This window comes from Xenopus laevis, chromosome 6L (genome assembly GCF_017654675.1).
Source record: "Xenopus laevis strain J_2021 chromosome 6L, Xenopus_laevis_v10.1, whole genome shotgun sequence".
Lineage (NCBI taxonomy): Eukaryota > Metazoa > Chordata > Amphibia > Anura > Pipidae > Xenopus > Xenopus laevis.
This window is the reverse complement of record NC_054381.1, coordinates 16,840,944-16,853,705: the sequence shown is the minus strand read 5'-3', so window position 1 is coordinate 16,853,705 and position 12,762 is coordinate 16,840,944. Positions and strand designations below refer to the sequence as shown.

General features: G+C 37.5%; 1 protein-coding gene across 1 annotated transcript in view; it reads left to right on the top strand.

The window, feature by feature from the left end:
* The window catches only part of LOC108718467 (receptor-type tyrosine-protein phosphatase N2-like), a 606,363-nt gene that overhangs the window by 182,112 nt on the left and 411,489 nt on the right, over positions 1-12,762 (top strand). The gene's annotated exons all lie outside the window — the stretch shown is intronic.

Sequence of the window (12,762 nt, the reverse complement as noted above, 5' to 3'; positions counted from 1 at the left end):
ATTAAATCTAGTTTTAAGATATGTGCCAAGCAATAATTGCAATGTTTGTAAAAGATAAATGAATATGCCACAATGTAATTGAAGGGATCCTTGAGTACTGTGTGCACACCGATGTATGTGCTGAACATTAGAAAGAAGGTCAGGCAAATTAAATGCAGAGACAGAAAAGGGACATTATGTATCAAGTAAAACAAATACTGTCTCATTAATGACATCACACACCTTCTTCATAGCCTTCATGATGACACGAGTTCAGGTCAACACTGTAGGCAGGGAGATCTACAGTATGAGAAAAACGCCATTCCAGCATTTCTAGGAATGCAAACATTGTCTATCCATGATCTATGGCTTTACTGTATGCTCCTGATACTCACTGTAAAGGTGATGGATCTATGCAAAAGCCCTTTGTCCAGAAAGCTTTGAAATAGGTGTATTGCCAAATTAGTCTACATTTGTACTATGCACTTGATGGTAATAGCATAAATCCATGTTAATCAGTTTAATAATAAAAAGTATACAGTAAATGGATACTAATTCTAATAGTAGAGGATAAAAAATAAATTGAAGTGCCAGCAAGGAAATGCAATCCAAGTACTCGGTATCGCATAATGTGACAGTGAAATGTTCAACAGAGAAAGCCAATTTGTGGTTCCCCAACTGTTACTAAACTATGACTCCCACGATCCGGAGCCACATATTGGCTGTCCTTTCTGTATCCAGATGGTGTAGCAAGTAGTGCATATTGACTTCACTTGAAATTGTCTAGATTGGGACTGTTTGTGACTATGTAATATTTACATTTGACGTTCACAGTCTCTGACTGCACTTGTTCTGGGGTTTGGATACTGACATTTTTGCAGAGATATTCTCTGCTTCTCTCTCTCCTGAAACAGTGGCTAATTTATATTCATAGGAGAACATCAAGTTACTATCTTTACTACTATCTTGTTCCTGGAACTGTGGCCACTATGTTATACAGGTATGGGACCTGTTATGCAGAATGCTCAGGACCTGGGGTTTTTGGGATAATGGATCTTTCTGTAATTTGCTTAAGTCTATTAAAAATTATTAAACCACTAAATAAACCCAATAGGCCTTCAATAAGAATTAATTATATCTAAGTTTGGATCATGTACAAACTACTAAACATAGAAAAAGAAAACCATTTTCAAAAATCTGAGTTATTTTGGAAAAATGGAGTCTATGGGAGACGGCTTTCCCACAATTTGGAGCATTCTGGATAACAGATCCCATACCTGTACTACTAGCAGCCCACATTAATTGGGTATGTAACAATCATAAGAATACATGCCGAGGAAAAAACGATATGTAACTACAATCCATAGATGACTGAAACTGAATGTACTTAGCAAAGTTCTTATGGAAGCCGATTTTTTCTTCCAGTGCTGATTTAATTTTTCTGTTTATTTGCTTTTCTTCATTTGTTATTGTCTGTTTGGAAGGCACCATTACTGCCCTGGCTACTTTGTTACATATATGGCCAATTTGGTCTTGTTAGAAACAAAGGCTTCTCACCACAATAAATGTTAAAATTGAGCTCCATCAGCAACCCAACTGTGTAGCCAAATGGGCTGCTTCAAAAGAAAGGTCATCCTCTGCCTCCTGCAAAGCAATGGGTTAGGACTTCAAAAGGAAATGCTGAAATGCTGTATAGATAATACTAAAGCAAGACTATCTTATCCAGTGAATCTCTGTAGGATGAATGTAGGCATTTAAATGAATGTATTGTGTGCTACTGTTTTGTCATGAAGAAGGATAAACTTTGAGATTGATGCATGGATTGTGTCAAAATAAACCTGGTTTGGGCACTGAATGGTATTGTAGGCATAGTCCCTCAGGTGCCCTCCTGCCATCTCATGCCAGTAAACTGTATCAGCAATGAGTAAAGAACAGAGAACCTATGAATATAAATGGAACTTTGATGTTCTTCTTGTAGTTCCATACACTCTTGTCAGGGTTCACAATATTAATCTTTAGCTAAGGTTAAAGGGTTTAGCAGCATCTTTTTGTCCTTTTTTGACCAATTTGCAATGGTTTTTGATTCATCCATTACTTATAGCAGTGGTCTTCAACCTTTTTTACCCGTGAGCAAAATTCAGATGTTAAAGAGTTGGGGTGCAATGCAGACATAAACAATATTCCTGGGTGGTGCAAAATAAGGGCTATTTGGTAGCACTAAGTGGACTGGAAGCCTACAGGAGACTCTGTTTTGCAGTACGCCTATATGTTATACAACCAAAACTTGCCTCCAAGCCTGGAAAAAAAAATATCCACCTGCTTTGAGGCCACTGGGAGCAACATCCAAGGGGTTGGAGAGCAACATGTCGCTCTCAAGCCAATGGTTGTGGATCACTGACTTATAGTTAAAGGGGGTCTATTTAGCGAAAATTAAAATTTAATTTAAGCTTCATCATAAGGGTGGAGTCAGATTCTGATGTCAGTTAGGTCTAATACAGGGATCCCCAACCTTTAGAACCCGTGAGCAACATTCAGAAGTAAAAGGCGTTGGGGAGCAACACAAGCATGAAAAATATTCCTGGGGTGCCAAATAAGGGCTGTGATTGGCCATTAAGTAGCCCATATGTGTATTGTCAACCTACATTAAGACTCTGTTTGGCAGTACACCTGGTTGTTATGCAGCAAAATCTTGCCTCCAAGCCTGGAATTAAAAAATAAGCACCTGCTTTGAGGCCACTGAGAGCAACATCCAAGTTGTTGGAGAGCAACATGTTGCTCACGAGCTACTGGTTGGGGATCCCTGGTCTAATATGACCTTTGGGAGGTTGGTTTGGACCCTTTGCCTAGAAGACGTCTAAGAGCTCACTGTTCCAAAATAGCTGTCTCTGATGAAAATTCTGTTTCTCTGCATGTAGGGTGTGTGCCCTTGCAGCCAGTTATTGTGTTTTTTTTGTTTGTGCTGGAGTTGGTTATCTGAGTTAAAAAGCATCTGCTAGGAAAAACCCTAAAAATGTATTAGTACAGAATTTTTAATTGATTATATTTAGTTAGGGGCAGATTTACTAAGGGTCGAATATCGAGGGTTAATTAACCCTCGATATTCGACCAGGAACTAAAATCGTTCGACTTCGAATATCGAAGTCGAACGATTTAGCGCAAATCCTGCGATCGAAGGATTAAATCCTTCGAATCGAACGATTCGAAGGATTTTAATACAACGATCGAAGGAATATCCTTCGATCAAAAAAACGCAGGCAAGCCTATGGGGACCTTCCCCATAGGCTAACATTGAGTTCGGTAGCTTTTAGCTGCCGAACTAGGGGGTCGAAGTTTTTCTTAAAGAGACAGTACTTCGATTATCGAATGGTCGAATAGTCGAACGATTTTTAGTTCGAATCCTTCGATTCGTAGTCGAAGTCGTAGTCGAAGGTCGAAGTAGCCCATTCGATGGTCGAAGTAGCCAAAAAAACACTTCGAAATTCGAAGTTTTTTTAATTCGAATCCTTCACTCGAGCTTTGTAAATGTGCCCCTTTGTGTCTTATTTCAGTGAGATAAAGCTTATATTAAAATTTCACATGCCCAAAAGATCCCCTTTATATATAAAAATTGCGTAAAATACTGCAAATAAATAAGTTTTACTGTGCTGCATTCTCCACCAATCCCAGTAAAGTCATTTTGTTGTAAATTCTTGTGTTGTTGTTTTATATGTAACAGAGCCTTAAAATACTGCACTGTACAGAATTTGCAGCTTTATGAATATGTTTCTTATTTTATACCAGCAAATCATGGCAAACAGGGAAAGTAAAGCTATTCCATGTTTAGTTCTAGCAAGGCAGATAATTACAAACCCCTCCCTTCGTGCTTTGTTGTGACTGTTTTGTTAGCAGTTGTCCATTAAGGAGGGGGATTATCTATGCACTGGCAATCAGTTATCAGTTATTAAGATTAAATAGATTTCTGGTTAACAAGGGGGTTTACACCCGTTTAAAACGAAATACATATTCTTGAAAGAGATTCATAGTATCTGCCTGTGCAGGTAAAACCTGACCTGTTAAAGCCCTTGGAGCTGGACACAAGTTTATTGTTTATCTCCCTTGCCATAAATAAGGCAGCAAATATAAAAAAGAGGAGGCTCATGCATAGAGGTTAAGTCATCTGGATCTCAATTTACTAAAAATACCTTGGGAGAAAAGCACCATAACATTTTTTTTCCTTTGATATTTTTATATGTTCATGATCAAAAGCAGCTGTATATCAGCAGTTCTAGCACAGATCATTATCGGAGTAACAGAAAGGATAAATAATGGGAATTTTTACAATCGCGCAAATGGAGAGCAGAAGGCCATTAGGCTAAATATATTTGCTGTAGTTTCACCTTCAAATCTAGGACCTTGGTGGGGTTTCATATTTGTTCTTTTCATAATCACAAGCAGCATTTTATCACATAATGTAAATGCCACCATGATATTTTCTGGGTGGGCAAGCCAAACCTTTTGCGTTCCATCTCTTGTTTACTTTTCAGGCTGATGAAATTTGATTTTGAAAGAATTAGAATGATATCTCTGTGTGCAGCTCCGTGTGCCTATTATTAGAAAGGCCCTTTAATGTTAGTGGCTGAAGATACCTTACCCAAGGAAGGGTCTCAAATTAATTGAATGAATTTCAAAACTAAACATACATTGCTCCCTAGAATATGCATAGATACATTAGTTATCAGTAATTTCCAGATTTGCTGTATGTTGATCTACAGTGGTGGTTGGTTTTTAGATTTTTTCAGTTCAAGCCCTAGTTGAAGGTACTTTTTTTAGGCTTACCTTAGCTTATAACAAGATTACCAATCTATGAATTTATCAGCATATCACTTATTCGGCCATAGATCCAACTTCACAAATCGCACCTTAAAGGAGAAGGAAAGGCATCCCACACTTGGGGGTGCCAAATTTTAGGCACCCTCAAGTGATTTTATTGACTTACCTGAAACCCTGGGCCAGTGCTCCTATCAGCAGAAAACTGCATGTCCCAGGGTTATACCAGTGAGCAAACAAGGGAAAGTTGTGCTCACCACTAATTTTTAAAACCATTAGGCAGGGGTGCAATGAGGCTGTGACCACAAAATACATATAGACAAATACAAGAGTCCTCTGCACTCCCACCCCTCCCAGCTATAGTCAGGTGATCCCACTGGTGTCTAATAAAAGGGCAGCCAAGTTTGGGAGTTTTACTTTGAAAGCAGCAAGTAAGTTTCAGGTAAAACTTAGTCCCTTTGTAAAATGTATAATTAAGCAATTGAATTCTTAATGAATCAGATAAAAATTGAGCGTAGGACTGGCCAGATATGGGATGACTTTGACGTAGTTGGCCAGCTTAAATATATTGCAATATATGGACAAACAATCCCTGTTTTGTTTAATGGTTAAGGCATTTTTTAGTAGCAGTATGCACAAAATGTCTCTGTCTTAAATATATTGATAATGGGTTGAGTGCAGAGGACTCTTGTATTTATACCAGTGAGCACCACTGAGAGCTTCTCTTCCATCTTCCACTTTCTGGGCACGGCTGAGCATGCGCAGTAGAACGAAAAGCAGAACTTTAACTAAAATGTCGGCTATTTTGTTCAACTGTGCATTCATCTGCCCCTGGAAATTTGAAGCAAAAAGATGATGGAAGTGGATCGCTCTTTGGTGGTCACCGTTATAACCCCGGCAGTTTTCTGCTGATAGGAGCACCGGCCCAGGGTTTCAGGTAAGTCAATACAATCACTTGGCATCTCCAAGTACAGGATGCCTTTCCTTCTCCTTTAAAGACCTTCAAGCTCATCTTTTTGGTTTATCTAGAGAACAGGCATTTTAACCAAATCTTACAATAACTGGTATTAAGCCTCCCATAGAAGGCCAACTCCGTATTTTGGGTACCATCTATCTAGAGCAGTGATCCCCATCCAGTAACAACATGTTGCTCGTTGGATGTTGCTCCCAATGGCCTCAAAGCAGACCCTTTTGAATTCCAGGCTTGCAGGCAAGTTTAACTTGTATAAAAAACATGTCTACTGCCAAACAGAGTCTCCTGTAGGCTGCCAGTCCACATCAAGGCTACCAATTGCCAATGCCATCCTTTTTGCACCCCTAGGAACTTTTTGAATGATTATGTTGCTCTCCAACTGGTTTTACATTTAAGTGTGGCTCACGGGTAAAAAATTTTCAGCTCTTTTTTTTTTAAAGATTAATTTTTATTGAATTTTACAACTTAAAGAAGATAGAGGGAAGAGAAGCTAGATAGAAAAGGAAAAGAAGGGGGAAGGAGGGGAAGTATGGCTGTAAATTGATGTTCACTGGTTAGCTGATGTGGCTGGCGACTCGAGCCAAGGTTTCAATTTTCAGCTCTTTAATGGATTTCTACAGCTGCCAGTCTGTTGGCACATGTGAGGCAATACATGTTCTTCCAAATGTCCTACCTGTGTTAAAGCTATTTCATGTAAACCTGTATTATCTCTGATATAAATGTATCCAAGCTATTTATTTATCTATTATGAGTATTTATATTGTATTTATCAGCTCCTCTTTTTGTAGGTAGGAACTTCCATATATTCATTTCCATTTCTGGAAGATGCAGAAGTAACAATTTCCCTTTACAGTTTTACTTTAAAAAATAATGGTGAGAAAAAGGACAGAATTAATCAATAGGAAATGTCTTAACAGTATTCAGAAAGATTAACTTTATTCTGATTTATGTAAAATGCACAAAACGTGATAGAAATTAACTCAATGGAGATTTTTTCTAATTATGAAATAATGCAAATCAGGTTAAAAACAATTAAGGAAAATTAAAGCAAATGTTCAAGATTTTTCAAATTGTGAGCAAGAAAACATTGGAACACTTTAAATAAAAAATCTCGCCACCTAATATTTGGGAATCAAAAATGCTTTTCATTGAGATTTTTTTTTTATCCTGCTAGTGGAAAACTGTGGAAAACATGTGAGCAGGTGAATATATGCATATATGTTGAAAATCAGGTAGAAAATGTTGAAAGATGTCAATGAAATTGTAGCTTGCATTTAATCTCCCAATAAAATAGTAACCATGGCCTTTGATAGGTTGCTGGCCAAGTTGGAGCATCTTCACATCAACCAATTAAAATCATGAAAGCCCTATTTATTTTTTATTGTCCCTAGAATTTTCATTTTAATTTTCAGATGGATTCTAAAAACAATTTTACACAGTTTATGAGATGAGCAGACCCTTTCTAATTCAGTCTTTAATGCCTATAAAAAGGCCCCTAAACTGGCCTTAGTTTATCTTGTCGCCTCGTGTTTCTTTCCGAGTCTCCATAAATGATGAGAAAATAAGGTGCGTATGTTTTTGAAGAGAATTATAGATGACTTGCCTCGAGTCTGTCTCACCTAATAGCTCTAGAGAGTTAATTTTCATCCGCCGTGCACCAGCCCTACATTAGCAATATCTTTCTACATTCTAGTAATCTTCGGTGACCTTCCTGGGCTAACCACTGAAATTGATTTTTTGCAAAGTGTCACCGATGTTACAAATTGGTTCAGACTTGCATCTGTCTGAGTAGAGAGGTTTAAGCTCCAAACCCATAGGGTAAGATGAATGAAATAGGATGTTTTAATATATTCCAAAATGATAAATACAGTATATTTCCCTACCACTACCATCCCTACATGTATTTGTATTTTTTCTAAAAATATATAGACTTTCTTTATTTTATTTTTTTTTTTAAATATATTTTTATTCTTATTTCTTTAAAGAAAAACATTCATGTTATAAGATGACATTTAAATATAAGATAAACAAATGAACTAAAAAAAAACCCATAATAATATAAGTAACATTAAACATGAATCAATATCACAAAGAATAGGCATTCAAATATTCATAACCATAAGGCTAGAATACAATAACAAATTACAAGTTAACAAATAGCAATGGAATATTCAAGTATCAATGGAGCAATCAAGAATCTTGTTGAGTTTAACTCTTTCTGCATCTTTTAAAGTATGGAAGAAAATTTTCCATTTGGTTATAAACTTGAAACAGTTCTTTATATTTTCTACTCTAGACTTTCTTTATTTAATATATTTGATATTTGAGAATTTGTTTAGTAGAAACCAAAAGCCGTGGCTGAGATAGGGCTATTTAGCAAACTCCAAAGTTAATCGTTTATACTGCTCATTTTATATGCATTGGTCAGAGCAACATACACTTGAAAAAAAGGCAGATTAGACATTAATTAGTTTACTGGGCTGGGAAATTGCTTCATTTCTCTTTGTCACATTTTACTATCTTTTCTGCCTATCTATTTATCAGTGTCTGTCCCTCGGTTCCTTTCTGTGTTTGATAAGGTTCCAAATGAGAACAAGCTATCAAATATCCCCTCAGAGCTCACAAGGAGCATGCATTCAGCTCTACGCTTCATAGGCTGCCATGGTTAGCATGTCAACCATCCTATTTGCAAGTCAGGTCAGTAGACGAACTGAACTATATATGGAGCACAGTTTATTGAGGTGCAAGCCGTATGCAAAACATACTATTCATTTCAGTGGGTGAATGCTGATGCTTCAATAAAACTGCTTCACTTGTTTGCCATATAATTATCCCCCCTGCTTATCAAGACCTGATGTTTTACCTTCAAAAATATCATTTTTTTTAAAATAAGGCGCATAGGGGCTGATTTATCAATATTTTAATATTATTTCCACATTTTAATGTTCTCAAGATGAAAAGATGCAATCACCGTTATTTTTTTGATCATGAATTTTAGGATTAAGAAGTAAAAAAAATAAATAAAACACCAAAGCTTTAATTAAAACATTTAGCAGATAAAACCTAGCAAATGGCAGGTGTATTTTCAAATATTAAAGGAGATATTCACCTTTAACTATTAGGGCGTTATTTACTGAACTCCGAATGCAAAAATCCCGGAAAATTTGTTAGTTTGTTTTATAAAATCAGACTTTTAAAAAATCACGAATTGTTCAGAAATTTATTAAACCCCGAGGATCAGAATCAGAAAATCCGGCATCTCAGACCTGTCGAGGTTGCATATAAGTCAATGGGAGAAGTCCCAATGATTTTTTGATGTGCGCTGGGTTTCGTGCAATACCCCGAAGTTTTCAGGAGCTTTCGGGTGAAAATACCAAAAAAAACGTGAAAACCGGATGGAAAAATCCAAAAAAATTGTGAACATTTTTGTAGCACAAAGGAAATTTTCGGGGAAAATGTAATAATAAATAAGCCTAAAAAAACAGATATAATGTATAATGTAATGTATAATGTAGAGAGTAATATTTGAAGACATTTTGCTATTAGTTTTTTATTTTTTATTATTTGTGGGGTTTAGGGTTATTTAGCTTTTTATTCAGCAGTATACAGTATTTCAACAATATGGTTGCTATGGTCCAAATTCCCCTAGCAATCATGTATTGATTTGAATAAGAGACTGGACTATGAATAGGAGAGGCCTGAAAAGAAAGATGAGTAATAAAAAGTAGAAATAACAATAAGGGGCACATTTTGATTTGATTATTCTGAAATGTTTTTTTTTTTCGTATTTAGAGTTCATGGGAGTTTATGGGAGTTTTTACAAACTCCCATGAACTCAAAATTCGACCCTTGATAAATCTGCTCCTAAGGGGCATATTTATCAAAGGTCGAAGTTCGAAGTTAAAAAAACGTCGAACTTCGAATTCAAAAAGACCAACCGAATGGTGGTCGAAGTTTTTTGGGGTAGAAGTGGGCCTACTTCGAATCATACGATTCAAAGTAGCGCTACTTTTATTTGAAGTTTTTTAACTTTGACCTTCGATCTCCCAAACTCCCCCAATTGCCTCCATACAGGTTCTAGGAGGTCCCCCATAGGCTAAAACAGCACTTCGGCAGCTTTTAGGTGGCGAATGGTCGAAATCGAAGTTTTAAAGAGACAGTACTTCAAAAAAATTCGACCTTCGAAATCAGTACGTCCATTGACACCTTCAGCCCTAAAGAAGTATGCGAGAGCGTCACTCTGTGCCTCATTATTATTAATTTCATGATGGAGGCTGAGGGCCGGTGTAAATTTGAAAAAGGGACGCAATTGGCCCCCGGGCCGCATTTTGGACATGCCTGATGTAAACCCAATAGGCTGGTTTTGCTTCCAATAAGGATTAATTATATCTTAGTTGGGATCAAGTACAAGCTACTGTTTTATTATTACAGAGAAAAAGGAAATCATTTTTAAAAATGTGGATTATTTGGATAGAATAGAGTCTGAGAAATTACCTTTCTGTAATTCGGAGCTTTCTAGATAACGGATTCCATACCTGTACTATTCTATTACAAGCAAAACCTTTCTCTGTATCCACTCCAAAATGAGTAAACACTCAAACACCGACATATTTATCCACTGGATCTGTTCTACCCAAAATAATGAAAAACAAGCTCTTTTATGAAATCTTATCTGTTTAGATTGCTCCAAAAATGTTTACTTGCCATGTTTTACAGAGTAAAATACCATTAAAGCTTATATTTTCTCTTTTTAGTGCTTTGATTTTCCAACTCAGATAGCTGCTGTTAAATAATGAAACATCTCTATACCTCCTCCTTAATCTTTCCCGTTGTGCAGGCTTGGCACAGAACATTATCCTAAAATGCTTGTTAGAAATAAAAAAGAGTGAGGCTGAGAATTACATAATTTCTTTCCTTTAAATTGCCTGTTAACTCTGTGTCTTTCAATTTAGAAATAATATTTAGTCTGACAATAGAGACAGGTAGTGTTCGAACATAATGTGTTTGCGGCAAGGCTTTTTTGTTCTGCCGTGGAACTGTTATTTACACAGCCATTACCCGTGGGCAGTTACTTAATGAGCTTGGAGCGCCAAAGATCACAAAGCAGGTCAACAAAGTCACTTTTATATTTAAAGGTGTTGAGCCTGCGGATGAATAGAGCAGATCTTTTCTCTCAATTTCCACCATTCTCATATATAAATATAGGTAACAAGTGACGTCAAACCGCAAGCGGTGAAAGTCATTGGCGTACACTGCTGAGATTCGACTTTCTACTGCTGTGAATAAGTTCCTGCTTCCTTTCATCACCCACTGAGATTTAAAATAAACCTCTTTTTTCCCCTACGAAAGATGCAGAAAAAAAAATGAACTGTTCTCTTGACTCTTGATTTTTTTATTTCTGTTTCGAATAGATCCGCTCTTTTTTTGGGGGGGGTTTTCTTAACTCTTTGTAGAGGACGGTGTGTAAAGAGCTTGCAGCTGTTGTTCCCGGCATTCTGCTTTTATATATTCTGGTCATGTCAAAGCCAGGCTGAGTGGGGTAGAACTGAAACAATAATGTGCTAATAGAAAAACGCTAGGCAGGAGCCAGTGACACAATGACAGCATCAAAAAGAAAGTTTTAATTAACCAAAGGGAGAAAAAGACCATCAATGAGGAGAGCGTGTAGGCATTGAAACTGGAGGAGTTCTAAGTGCAAACAAAGAAGGCAGCTGATGGCGGGAGGGTGCACCAGAAAAGAGTGAACCACCAAATAGGACTGCAAGAATCAAGACCTTATTATGATAGAGATGCAGCATTTGACTGGATTATATAAAGTAAAACATTGGTTTATTGAGTGTATATAAAATGCTTAGAAGTAGAAACCTTTGCAACACGGTGTTCATTGGTTTTCTATAATATTATTAAGCTAAGTGCATGTGATTACTTATAAAAATACTCTCATAACAAAGGAGTTTATTGCAGAGCTGCCAAATTACATGCCTGAGGACCAAATGAAGCCCCCGACATTTTGTTGATGTCCTTAATTTGTTATATTCTAGCCCACATTTAAATAAAAATGAAGTTGGGGAGCAACACAAGCAAAGTTCCTAGGGGTGCCCAATAAGGACTGTAGTTGGTTATTTGCTAGCCCCTATGTAGCCTGGCAGACTATAGGTGGATCTGTTTGGCAGTACACATGATATTTCTGCCTACAAAACTTACCTCTAAGACAGAAATCCAAAAATAAGCACCTGCTTTGAGGAAACTGGGTGCAACATCAAAGGGTTTGGTGAGCAACATGTTGCTCGTGAGCTACTGGTTGGGGATCACTGCTCTAGCTCGGGCCAAGAGGCACTGTTATCTAAGTAATGGCCAACCTGCTTGCCACCTTCCCCAACTAGCCTACCCACTTGCTTGCCACCAAAACCCCCTCCCTACCACCTCTCCCCAGCTAGCTTGCCTGCCATGTTGCACTCTCTTTAAATCTCTGCAATACCTGGCCTGAGTAAAAGACAGAAGAAGAAGTTTGTTCCTAGGGCCCTACCACTCCCCTCATTGGACACTTCCTCGTTTACCCAACCTGCTTGCCAGTCCCCTACTAGCCCACCTCTTAGCAATCAAAACCCCCTCCCAAGCTCCCACTCTATGTTCTGTTCTCTGTAAAGCACTGCAATATCAGACTGGAGTTATGGAAGGCAACGGAGCCATGTGCCTCGGTTTCTACCGCCCTCCTCGCCATTACCCTCTAAACACATGCCTTGGCCGCCTACCCTTAGTTCCATCCCTACTGTGAACATGTGGGCAACAATATTAGAACTAACCAGTATATTGAGAAAACTTGACAGAACTAATTTGTTGGTCTACTTATGTGGACCCATAAAGTCATATCTTTAAATTCTGAAATATCATATGCAGGACAGTAGAAAGTTGTATTAATTCAGGGACATCTTCATTAGACTTCAGGCTACCCCAACCTTCATTTCAGTGAACCTCCTTAAAAAAAGTAAGCCCCCACAATGTCA